The sequence below is a fragment of the Leopardus geoffroyi genome, chromosome B3 (genome assembly GCF_018350155.1).
Source record: "Leopardus geoffroyi isolate Oge1 chromosome B3, O.geoffroyi_Oge1_pat1.0, whole genome shotgun sequence".
NCBI classification, from domain to species: Eukaryota; Metazoa; Chordata; class Mammalia; order Carnivora; family Felidae; genus Leopardus; species Leopardus geoffroyi.
Window position 1 is genome coordinate 40026305 of NC_059337.1, and position 13645 is coordinate 40039949.

At 39.5% G+C, this 13645-nt stretch overlaps 1 non-coding gene across 1 annotated transcript; it reads right to left on the reverse strand.

Moving 5' to 3' along the window:
• Nucleotides 1-266: 266 nt before the first annotated feature.
• LOC123584494 lies at nucleotides 267-383 on the reverse strand. The gene has a single exon (XR_006705462.1). It is a non-coding gene; the product is annotated as a U5 spliceosomal RNA (small nuclear RNA).
• Between the last annotated feature and the right edge of the window lie 13262 nt (nucleotides 384-13645).

Below are 13645 nucleotides of genomic sequence, written 5' to 3' on the forward strand. Positions count from 1 at the left end.
TTGCTTTTCCCCCTTTCATTTCACCGAGAAATAAGTACAAACATTCCTTATAACTGGAAATGCTTTATTGAATACTAAACTATGTTTTAGAACAAAATAAGCACAACAGCTGAAACTCGAAACACTCTCCTCTAAAATTAGTAATCTTTAAGCGTTACCGGCATACACCACACCTAGCAAACAATAACGACTAAACAATACTCCTAATGAGCTCAAAAATAACGCTTGGCAGTTTTTAACAGATCTTTACTTTAAACCACACAGATAGTCCTGTTAATTACAGGACCTCGAAAAATTGGTTCAAAACTCAAAGGTGTTTCTCTCCACGGAAATCTTTAGTAAAAGGCGAAAGATTTATACGATTTGAAGAGAAACCAGAGTATACCGTACTGTTCTTCCTAACTCATTTCCCAAGTAAATGTAACCCCTAGTTCGCAAAGGGTAGCTACTTATCACAAGGGTTACTCATTGCAAAAATTTATCCAAGGAATTCTGAAAATAATAGGCTCATACTTAGAAAAGTTGGATAATGAATAAGTTTATTTTACTTGTAAACAATTATACTGTTTGCGGTGTATTATGGGTATGCAAATGAACCTGTGTCATCGCCCTTTAGACTCCGGAAATTTAAGTATTCAAATCGGTGCTCTGGGGCCACTTTTAAGGGGCAAAGCGGAGACTCAGCTGCCTGACGTCTCAATTTCGTCCTGGTCAACTGGAGACATTCTGATTTTGTCTATTCCTAAATTGGAGCTTTGTGTATGATTTGTTTCAAATAAAAGAATTTTCTGATAGCTGCGGAGAGGGGGCAAGCCTTGAGGACAGCAAAGTAATGGTTAATGCAAAATTCAGGGTAGTGTTCACCTACTGTCGGAAGCGAGGGCTGTGACTGGAGAAAGGCCTATAGAGGGTTTCAAAGGTGTCAGCAATATCCTTTTTCTTAAACTGGGAAGGAAGCATCAAAGTCTCATTTCATTATTTGGTTATGTTCATATATCGTGTAACGTCATGTGTCATAGTCATGAACGTTATAAATCTTCCCCTTCGGTGAGACCTACTTTTATGTCTTTCAATATAGTTTTATAATTTTACTATAGTGATTTTGTTAGATTTGCTTTACTCTTTTTTTTTTTTTTTTTTAAAGTTTATTTATTTGTGTTGAGAGAGAGAGGAAAAGCAAAAGTGGTGGAGGGGCGGAGAGAGAGAATCCTAAGCGCAGAGCCTGCAGAGCCCTCTTGGGGCTTGAACTCAGGAACCAGGAGATCATGACCTGAGCCGAAATTGAGAGACGGAGGCTTAACGACTGAGCCACCCAGGTGCTCCAAGATTTACTTTACTCCTAATATCTTGTACGTTTTGTGATTAGTATAGATTTTTTAAGTTGCATTTTTTTTTTAATGTTTATTTATTTTTGAGACAGTGAAAGAGTGCATGAGCAGGGGAGGGGCGGGGGGCAGGGGTGCGGGCAGAAGATCTGAAGCAGGCTCCACCTGGACAGCAGAGAGCTTGATGCAGGGCTCAAACTCCCGAACCTGTGAGACCTTGACTTGAGCTGAAGTTGTTTGCTTACTGACTGAGCCACCCAGGCGTCCCTTAAATCTCAATTCATAATTGTTTATTGTTGGTAAATAGTAACGCAATTGACTTTTTTTTTTTCAACGGGATTGAAGTTTATTGAATCCTCCACAAAGTATGGGTGGACAGGACCGCAGAGAAGAGGCCGCGTGCCACAACTGACTTTTACTTATTGCTCTTGCATTCGGTGATCTTAAACTCTTGTTCTAATGATCGTAGATTCTAGTGGGTGTTGTATGTAGACAAGTATATCCTCTGAAAGTGACAACTTTGTTTTTCCCTCATAAATCTATACATTTTATTATTTCTTGTTCTTGTTTTATTTAATTGGGAACTCTAATAGAGGAGGCACTGAACCGAAGCAATGATAGTGGGTGTCTTTTTCCCATTCTGGTCATGGCTTTCATTGGACCACTATTAAATGCGAACTTTGATGTTAGACAGGTGGGGCTTCATGGGCAAGCAGTCTATACACTTGCTCTTTGCTCATAAAGCCCAGCTCTACAGTTGCCTTCATGAAATTCTTAGTAATTTTGAACAGGGCCTGTATTTTCATTTTGTACTGGGCCTCAAAAGGTTTCTGGTAGAAACTCTTCTAATTAAGCTAGTTCCATTCTATTCCTAGTTTGCTGTGATGTTTTTTTTTTCTTGTAGTATAGGTTAGTATTGAGATAATCATAACTTTTCTCTTTTAATCTATTAATGTGGAAAATTACATTCACAGATTTTCTATGATAAATCATCCCTGCAGTCATAACCTAAACTCTATTTGACACTCATGTATTTTTAAATAGACTTTATTGTTTAGAAAAAATTTAAATTTACAGAAAAGATGGGAAGATATTGCAGAGAGTTCTGCATATCCCACACCCATTTGCCCCATCACTAATATGTTATTATTAGTATGGTCCACTTGTTACAATTAATGATCCTGCATTATATGTCGTTGTCATGTCTTCTTAGGTTCCTCTGGGCTTTAAGTTTCTTGGACTTTCCTTGTTTTGATTACCTTGATAGTTTTGAGGCATACAGGTAAGATATTTTGTAGAATGTCCCTCTACTGGGACTGGTCTGATGGTTTTCTCACAATTAGACTGGGGTAATGTGTTTTTGAGAGGAAGACTACATAGATATGTTGCCATTTTCACCACCTCATTTCAAGGGTACATATATCAACATGACTTATCACTATTGATATGGTGATATTAATCACCTCCAGAGAGGAGAGGAAGCTGGAGGTTGAATCAATCACCAATGGCCAAAGATTTAATTAATCATGCCTAAGTAATGAAGCCTTCATAAAAATGAAAAAAGGATGAGGTTCAGAGAGCTTCGGGTTGGTGAAGACATGGAGATACAGGGAAAGCAGCGTACCCAGAGAGAATACAGAAGCTTTGCATCCCTTCCCATATACCTTGACCTATGTATCTCTTCCATCTGACAGTTACTGAGTCATACCTTTTATAATAAACAGTGATGTAGTAAGTAAACTGTTTTCCTGAATTCTGTGAGTCACTCTAGCAAATGAATTAAATCTGAGGAGGCGGGGTCATGAGAATCTCCAATTTGTAGCTGGTCTGTCAGAGGCACAGATGACAACCTGGATTTGCCATTGCAACAAAGAATTATGAGACAAGCAAAGAAAAAGGGAAAGTATGATCCATACACTGGGGAAAAAAGCATTCAACAAAAAACTGCCTATGAAAGCAACCAGATGTTGAGTTTAACAGACAAAGCCTTGAAAGTAGCTATTATAAATATGTTTAAGGAAGTAGAGGAAAATATGAGGACAATGTCACATCAAATAGAGAATACCAATAAAGGGATAAAAATTATTTCAAAACAAACAAATGGAGGGGTACCTGGGTGGCTCATCAGTTGAGCATCTGATCTTGATTTTGGCTAAGGTCATGATCCCAGGGTCATGGGATGGAGCCCCATGTTGGGCTGCATGCTGAGTGTGGAGCCTGCTTGAGATTCTCTCTCTTTCTCTCTCCCCCTCTGCCCCTCTCCCCTACTTGCACGCTCTCTCTCTCTCTCTTTAAAATGAAAAATAAATTTAACTTAATTTTAAAAATAAAAATAAATTAAAAATTAAAATTAAAAAAATAAAAATTAATAAAAACAAATGGAAATGCTAGAGTTGAAAAGTATAGAAATTGGAATAAAAAATTCACTACAGGGATTAACAGTAGATGTTAACTAGCAGAAGAAAGAGCTAGCAAACCTGAAAATAGATCAATAGAGATTATGTAATCCAAAGAACATAGAAGAAAACAATGAAGAACAATTACAGAGCCTGAGAGAAATGGGGGACACCATAAAACACATCAATGTATATGTGATGGGAATACCAGAAGGAGAGAAGAGAGAAAGGAGCAGAAAAAATATTTGAAGAAATGATAGCTGAAAACTTCCCAAATAATAGAAAAACAATCATTTACATATACAGGAAGCCCAATGAATCCCATGTAGAATGCATTCAAAGAGATCCACCAATAGACATATCATGGTAAAAATGCCAAAAGCCAGGGCTCCTGGGTGTCTCAGTTGCTTAAGCATCTGACTCTGGATTTTTGCTCAGGTCACAATCTTGCAGTTTGTGAGCTCAAGCCCTGAGCTGGACTCTGTGCTGATAGCATGGAGCCTGCTTGGGATTCTCTCTCCCTCTCCCTAGAGTCTCAGTCTGTCTCTCAATCTCATTCCCTCTCTCTCTCTCTCTCTCTCTCTCTCTCTCTCTCTCAAAATAAATAAATAAACATTTAAAAAAAGATTAAAAAAATGCCAAAAGCCAAAGACAAGGAAGAAATCTTGAAAGCAGCAAGAGAAAAATAAGTCCTCACTTACAACAGAACCCAAATAAAATTAACAGCTGACTTCTCATCAGCAGCAATAGAGGCCAGAAGGAAGTAGGATAACATGTTCAAAGTGCTCAAAGAAAAAAGCTGCCAACCAGAATCCTATATCCAACAAAACTATCTTTTAAAAATGAAGGCAGGGGCACCTGTGTGGCTCAGTCGGTTAAGTAGCCAACCTCAGCTCAGGTCATGATCTTACAGTCCATGAGTTCGAGCCCCATTTTGGGTTCTGTGCTGACAGCTCAGAGCCCGGGGCCTGCTTCAGATTCTGTGTCTCCCTCTTTCTTTGCCGCTCCCCTCCTCATGCTCTCTCTCTCAAAAAAAAAAAAAATAATAATAATTAATAAATAAACATTAAAAATGAAGGCAAATTTGCAGATAAACAAAAACTGAGAGAATTTGTTGCTAGGAAACCTGCCTTACAAGAAATACTAAAGGAAGTTCATCAGGCTGAAAGCAAGTGACCTCAGATAGTAATGGGAGTCCACACAAGAAGCCAAAAAACACTCGTAATTATAAAAGACAGAATACATGCAGTTTTGTTGTCCTTCTTTCCCTTAACTAACTTAAAAGGCAATTATGTAAAACAATATGTATATGATGTATTGTTGGGCCTATAAAATAGAAATGTAAAATATTTGCCAATAAGAGCACAAAGAGTTTGTGAGGGAGCAAATCTGTATTGGACTAAAGAAATGTCTCCATACCACCCAAAGCAATCTACATATTCAATGCAATCCCTATCAAAGTAACACCAGCATTCTTCACAGAGCTAGAACAAATAATCCTAAAATTTGTATGGAAGCAGAACAGACCCCAAATAGCCAAAGCAATCTTGAAAAAGAAAACCAAAGCAGAAGGCATCACAATCCCAGACTTCAAGCTATACTGCAAAGCTGTAATCATCAAGACAGTATGATACTGGCACAAGAACAGACGCTCAGATCAATGGAATAGAATAGAGAACCCAGAAATGGACCCACAAACGTACGACCAACTAATCTTTGACAAAGCAGGAAAGAATATCCAATGGAATCAAGACAGTCTCTTCAGCAAGTGGTGCTGGGAAAACTGGACAGCGACATGCAGAAGAATGAACCTGGACCACTTTCTTACACCGTACACAAAAATAAACTCAAAATGGATGAAAGACCTAAATGTAAAACAGGAAGCCATCAAAATTCTCGAGGAGAAAGCAGGCAAAAACCTCTTTGATCTTGCCCGCAGCAACTTCTTACTCAACACGTCTCTGGAGGTAAAGGAAACAAAAGCAAAAATGAACTACTGGGACCTCATCAAAATAAAAAGCTTCTGCACAGTGAAGGAAACAATCAGCAAAACTAAAAGGCAGCTGACAGAATGGGAGAAGATATTTGCAAACGACATATCAGATAAAGGGTTAGTATCCAAAATCTATAAAGAACTTATCAAACTCAACACCCAAAAAACAAATAATCCAGTGAAGAAATGGGCTAAAGACATGAATAGACACTTCTCCAAGGAAGACATCCAGATGGCCAACCGGCACATGAAAAAATGCTCAACATCACTCATCATCAGGGAAATACAAATCAAAAACACAATGAGATACTACCTTACACCTGTCAGAATGGCTAACATTAACAACTCAGGCAACAACAGATGTTGGCGAGGATGCAGAGAAAAAGGATCTCTTTTGTATTGTTGGTGGGAATGCAAGCTGGTGCAGTCACTCTGGAAAACAATATGGAGGTTCCTCAAAAAACTAAACATAGAACTACCCTATGACCCAGAAATTGCACTAGTAGGCATTTATCCACAGGATACAGGTGTGCTGTTTCAAAGGGACACATGCACCCCCATGTTTATAGCAGCACTATCAACAATAGCCAAAGTATGGAAAGAGCCCAAATGTCCATCGATGGATGAATGGATAAAGAAAATGTGGTATATATATACAATGGAGTATTACTCGGCAATCAAAAAGAATGAAACCTTGCCATTTGCAACTACATGGATGGAACTAGAGGGTATTGTGCTAAGTGAAATTAGTCAGAGAAAGACAAAAATTATATGACTTCACTCATATGAGGACTTTAAGAGACAAAACAGATGAACATAAGGGAAGGGAAACAAAAATAATATAAAAACAGGGAGGGGGACAAAACAGAAGAGACTCATAAATATGGAGAACAAACTGAGGGTTACTGGAGGGGTTGTGGAAGGGGGGATGGGCTAAATGGGTAAGGGGCATTAAGGAATCTACTCCTGAAATCATTGTTTCACTATATGCTAACTAATTTGGATGTAAATTTTAAAAAATAAAAAATAAAATTAAAAAAAAAAGAAGAAATGTCTCCAGATGGTGACTCAAATCCAGAAGAATATATAAATACAACCAGAAATGATAAATAAGAGTGTTAATATAACAAAAGTGATAAATATATACTTACTCTCTTTTCTTCTCTCATCCTCTTTAAAAAGACATAAAATTATATAGAGTAAAAATAACAATATTTTGTTTGGCTTGTAATATTTATAGATGTGACCTAACAATAAGACTACAAAAAAGGGTAAGGAAAGAGAGCTATAAGAGAGACATTTCTATATATTGCAGAAATTAAGTTAGTAAAAATATGAAGCTGATTCTGATAAGTTAAGGTGTGTATGGTAAGCTCTAGAGAAATCACTAGGCAAATTACTTTAAAAAATCATTAAAAAAATCACTAGAGGGGGTGCCTGGGTGGCTTGGTCGGTTAAACGTCCGACTTCGGCTCAGGTCATGATCTCACGGTCCATGAGTTCGAGCCCTGCGTCGGGCTCTGTGCTGACAGCTCAGAGCCTGAAGCCTGTTTCAGATTCTGTCCCCCTCTCTCTCTGCTCCTCCCCTGTTCATGCTCTGTCTCTCTCTGTCTCAAAAATAAATAAACGTTAAAAAAAAAAATCACTAGAGGATTTAAAATGCTAAATCATAAAATATTCATTTAATGCAAAACAAGTCAGTAAAAGTATGAATAGAGGAACATAAAAGATCTGAGACATATAGAAAACAAAAAGTATAATATATGTTTAAGTATATCAATGAAAACATTAAATGTGAATGTATTAAAGAATTCAACCAAAAGGCAGAGATTGTCAGACTTGATTTAGAACAAACAAACAAAGAAACAAACAAGATCCATCTATATGCTGTCTACAGGAGACATACTAGATTCAAAGATACAAGTAGATTGGATATTAAAGGCTGGAAAAAGATATATCATTCAAACAGCAAACAAAAGAAAGCTGGAATGCTTATCCTAATATCAGACAAAATAGAGTTTAAAACAAAAAATGTTACTAGAGATAAAGAGAGACATTTTATAATTTTAAAGAGGCTGATCCATCAGGAAGATATAACAATTATGAACATATAGCACCCGCCAATAAGAGAGCACCAAAATACATGTAGCAAAATTTAACAAAAATTAATGGACAATTCCACAATAATAGAGACCTAAATATTCCACTTTCAATATTAGATAGGACAACTAGATACACAATCAATAAGAAAATATAAGATTTGAAAATATTATAAACCACTGAGACCTCATAGACATCTATGGAACACTTGACCCAACAAGAGCAGAATATACATTTTTTTTCTCAGGTGCTCATGGAACATTCTCCAGGATAGGCATATGGCAGGCCATAAGACAAAGCTCAATAACTTAAAAGGATAGAAGTAATGCAAAATACATTCTCTGACCACAATGAAATGAAATGTTCTCTGACCACAAAAAAAGAAATTTGAGAAACTCAAAAACAGTCAAATTAAATGACACACTCCTATATAACCAATGTGTCGAAAAAGAAATCAAAAGAGAAATTATAAAACACTTGAGATTAATGAAAATGAAGACACAACATATAAAAACTCATGGGATGCAGCTGTAGTGCTGTGCTTAGAGGAAATTTTATAAATTCATAACTTACAAATTTTCTCAAAGAGTGCTTAGAGGAAAATTTATAGGTGTAAATGCGTACATTAAGAAAGAAGAAAGTTCTCAAAACAATAAACTAAACTTTCACCTTAACACATTCAAAAAAGAAGAGCAAACTAAACCGAAACAAGCAGAGTGAAGGAAATAAAAAAGATTGGAGCAGAACTGAATGAAATACAGACTATTAAATAATAGAGCAAACAGTGAAACCAAAAGCTGGTTGGCTGATAACACCAACAAAAGTAACACACCTTAGTGCTTCTGGGTGGCTCAGTTAGTTAAGCATCTGACTCTTGATTTTGGCTCAGGTCATGATCTCAGGGTCATGAGGGGCTCTCTCTCTCTGCCCCTCCCCTGTTCTCTCTCTCTCTCTCTCTCTCTCTCTCTCTCTCTCTGTCAAAAAAAAAAAAAAAAAAGTGACAAACCTCTAGCTAGATTGAGTAAGAAAAAAGAAGACTCAAATATTTAAAATCAGGGGCACCTGGGTGGCTCAGCGGGTTGAGCGCCCCACTTCAGTCATGATCTTGTCTCCGTTTGTGGCTTGGGGCCCCACATCGGGCTTGCTGCTGTCAGCCTGCCAGTGTAGAGTCCGCTTTGGATCCTCTGTCCGACTCTCTCTGCCCCTCCCCCAATTGCGCTCTCCCAAAAATAAATATATAAATAAAATAAAATCAGGGGCATCTGGGGGCTGCTGGGTGATGCAGTCAGTTAAGCATCCTACTCTTGTTATTGGCTCAGGTCATGATCTCACGGTTTGTGGTTTGTGAGTTCAAGCCTTATATCAGGCCCTGTGCTGATGGTGCAGAGCCTGCTTGGGATTCTGTCTCTCCTTCTCTTAGTCCCACCCCTGGTTGTGCACACATGCGCATGCTCTCTCTCGCTCTCTCTCTCTCTCAACATAAATAAATAAACAGTGAAAAAAAATTTTAAGAGTAGGTCAAATGAGAGACACTATGATTCTGTAGACAGATGCTAAAAAAGATTTAAAACAATTTATTTTTATTTTTTTTTCAACGTTTATTTATTTTTGGGACAGAGAGAGACAGAGCATGAACGGGGGAGGGGCAGAGAGAGAGGGAGACACAGAATCGGAAACAGGCTCCAGGCTCTGAGCCATCAGCCCAGAGCCCGACGCGGGGCTCGAACTCACGGACCGCGAGATCGTGACCTGGCTGAAGTCGGACGCTTAACCGACTGCGCCACCCAGGCGCCCCTAAAACAATTTTTTAATGAAAAAAAATCAGGGGCACCTGGCTGGCTCAGTTGGTGGAGCATGTGACTCTTGATCTTGGGGTCATAAGTTTGAGCCCCATGTTGGGTGTAGTGATTACTTTTTTTTTTTTTTTTTTTTTTTTTTAAATTTTTTTTAATGTTTTTTTTTTTGTTTTTGAGACAGAGAGAGACAGAGCATGAACAGAGGAGGGTCAGAGAGAGGGAGACACAGAATCTGAAGCAGGCTCCAGGCTCTGAGCTGTCAGCACAGAGCCCGACGCGGGGCTCGAACTCACGGACCGCGAGATCATGACCTGAGCCGAAGTCGGCCGCTCAACCGACTGAGCCACCCAGGCGCCCCAGGGTGTAGTGATTACTTTAAAAAAATCTTTAAAAAAATCTAAAATCAGAAATGAATAAAAGGACATTACTACTTACCTTGCAGAAATAAAAACAATTATTAAGAAATACTATAAGCAATTGTATTCCAATAAATTAGAAAACTTAGGTGAAATAGATAAATTCTTAAAGACTATCAAAACTGATACAAGAAGAACAGATGTTTTGAATAGGCTGATCACAAGTGAAGAGATTGAATTAGTAAAAACAAAACAAAACAAGGACACCTGGGTGGGTTGATCAGTTAAGCGTCTGACTCTTGGTTTCATCTCAGGTCTGATCTCACCGTTTGTGGGTTCCAGCCCTGTGTCAGGATTCTCTCTATGCCTCTCTCTCTCTTTCTCTCTCTCTCTCTCTCTCTCTCAAAGTAAATAAATAAACGTTCAAAAACAAAACAAAACAAAAAAACTACCTACAAAAAAAAGCCCAGGCTCATCTGGCTTTACTGCTGAATTCTACCAAACATTTATTAATTAACAAGAATTAATACCAATTCTTCACCATCTTCCAAAAAATAGGAGTGACTACTTCCCAACTCATTCTATGAGGCCAGATTTATCTTGATATCAAAACCAGAGACATCACAAGAAAACTACAGACCAATATTTTTATGAATATGGATGCAAGAGTCCTCAATAAAATACTAGCAAACCAAATCCAGCAACATATCAAAAGAATCATATACCATAAGTATGTGGGATTTAACCCCACAAATGCAAGTTTGGTTCAACCATCTGAAAATCACTGTAATACACTGTATCAATAGAATAAAAAACAAACATCACATGATCATCCCAGTAGAGGTGGAAAAAGTACCTGACAAAATTCAGCACTCTTACAGTGAGAAAAACACTCAACAACCTAGGAATAGAACTTCCTCAACCCGGCAAAGGACAGGTCTGAAAAACTCACAGCTAGCATCATACTAAAAAAAAAAAAAGCATGTATGCTTTTCTGGTAAGATCAAGAACAAGACAAGATATATGCTGTCACTACTTCCATTCAACACTGTACTGGAAGTTCTAGTCAGGGCAAGATAAATAAAAAGTATCTGCATTGGAAAGAAAGAAGGAAAATTATCTCTATTCACAGATGACATGATCTTATATATAGATAACTTTAAAATGTACAAAAAAAAAAACCTGTTAGAACTGGTGAACACATTCACTAAATTTGGAGGATACAGGATTGATATACAAAAAGCAATTATATTTCTATACACTGGTAATGAACAATCTAAAAATGAAATCAAGAGGGGCGCCTGGCTGGCTCAGTTGGTAGAGCATGCTACTCTTAATCTCAGGCTGATGAGTTTAAGTCCCATGTTGGGCATGGAGTCTACTTAAAAAAAATGAAATTAAGAAATGATTCCATTCACAATGGCATGAAAAAGAATTAAATATGTAGGAATAAATTTAATTGAATTAAAGACTTCTAAGTTTTTTTTTTTAATTTTTTTAAATATTTTTATTTATTTTTGAGACAGAGAGAAACAGAGCATGAGCAGGGGAGGGGCAGAGAGAGAGGGAGACACAGAATCCGAAGCAGGCTCCAGGCTCTGAGCTGTCAGCACAGAGCCCGACGCGGGGCTCAAACTCACAGACTGTGAGATCATGACCTGAGCTGAAGTCGGACTCCCAACCGACTGAGCCACCCAGGTGCCCCAAGACTTCTAAGTTTTTAAAAATATTTTATTTATTTTGAGAGCAAGAGAGACAGAGCACAAGCAGGGTAGGGGTAGAGAGAGAGGGAGACACAGAATCTGAAGTAGGTTCCAGGCTCTGAGCTGTCGGCACAGAGCCAGATGCAGGGCTGGAGCCTATGAAATATGAGATCATGACCTGAGCTGAAGTCGGATGCTTAACCAACTGAGCCACCCAGGCACCCCAAGAAGCACAAGACTTCTATTCACAAAACTACAAAACATTGTTGAAAAAAAATTTTTTGAAGATCTAGATAAATGGAAAAACACCCCTAAGTACATAGGGTTTCCTTTGAATGTGACGAAAATGTTTTAAATTGATTGCAGTGATGGTTATACATATCTGTGACTATATTAAAAACTATTGAGTTTTACACTTTAAATGGGTGAATTGTGTGGGCTGTAGATTATATTTCAGTAAAGCTGTTTTTAAAAAATATGAAAAGGAAATAAACAGGGGTGCCTGGCTGGGTCAGTTGGAAGAACATGGGACTCTTGATCTCAGGGTCCTGAGTTTGAGCCCATATTGGGGTAGAGATCACTAAAAATAAATCAACCTTAAAAAAAAAGGAAGCAAACACAATGGCATGGAACTAGGTAGATCAACTTGCTCTGTAGAATGCCCAGACCCTGAGAATTGCATCTTCAGAGGGTTTCCCAAACCCTGTTGCGATGTGGGTGTTTTACTATGATTTTCATTTCATGTGAGAAAACATAACCAGAAAGCACATTTCATGTTTTTATTCAACAAACAATCCTTGAGGCCAAGGAGTTGGCCTTGTCTAAGGGGTCACAGTGAAGAAGAGGCGGAATGAAGGCGGGTTCCCAGGTCTCCTGCCCCACTGCTGCCAGCTCTGCCTTTCTGGGCCTGAGCTTCAGCAGCCATGTTAATTCCTGGGTCCCATAAGGTCCTGGGGGTACTAGGGGTCTTGTCTGAGGACATAAGGGTCTAAAACACTTTTCCGTGTGTCTGGACCAGTCCGGTCTTCGCAGCAACCAGAGGTTTGATATGGACTCCTGGGAGCAGCCAGCGCTCATTGCCTGACCTGGGAAGCCATGTGGTGTCTGGGAGTCCGGTATTGTTCTTCCTCCCGAAGTCATAGATACAGTGCAAAGTCATGGACCACCTCTTCCCTGAACCCAGAGTCCTGCTTATCCTGGGCAGGGAAGGAGGGGAAGCGCTTCTCTCAGAGGATGCTGGCGTATGGGAGTTGGGGGCATGGTACCGAGACCGACTTCGTGGTCTAGGAATTAGCAATTACTTGTGCTTAGATTTCCACGTGACCATGAGGCCAAACTGGGGTTTTCTCTATTGGGGTTGTGAATTAGGAATCTAGTCCCTTCCCTCTTGCAGTTAGGTCAATTTCCCCTCTGGCTTCCCCCATTACTTTCTTTGCCAGGCTGTCTTTCTGACAAGACCCCAAAGGAAAATCTTGCCACACCGTATGGGAGAGGCCAGAGACAAGCAATGCAGTGAATTCTGGAGGCTGAAAAGCCGAGGAAAGGTCTTTTGGTTTTCAGACTTGGATGTGAATTCCAGATTCACCCCCATCTGGCTGTGGGTAAGCAGTGCAGCACTTTAAGACGTAGTAGCTCTGGGTGTTAAATGGCGCTGCCAGTTTTGGAGGGAAACGATTCAGGAGGCCTAGGTCGTTAGCAATTCCCCAGGCGAGACAAACAGGCTCAGTCCACGAAGCTTGAACAAAGGTAAATCCAAGGGCGGGTCAAAGGGCGCCCGGGCTAGTCCCCACCAAGGGCTTCTGTGAGGATAGCACGCAGGGGCGTAGGCGACTCCACCGGGGCCGCACACCTTGCGTCTGGGGACCCTTCGGGTCTCGCGGGGCTACACACCCGGCACCCGCGAGGAGGAGGGCGCGGGAGGGGGCGGGCCTTCGGCTGGGCTGGGAGGAGCGCGGAGCAGCGTGGAAAGCGTGGCA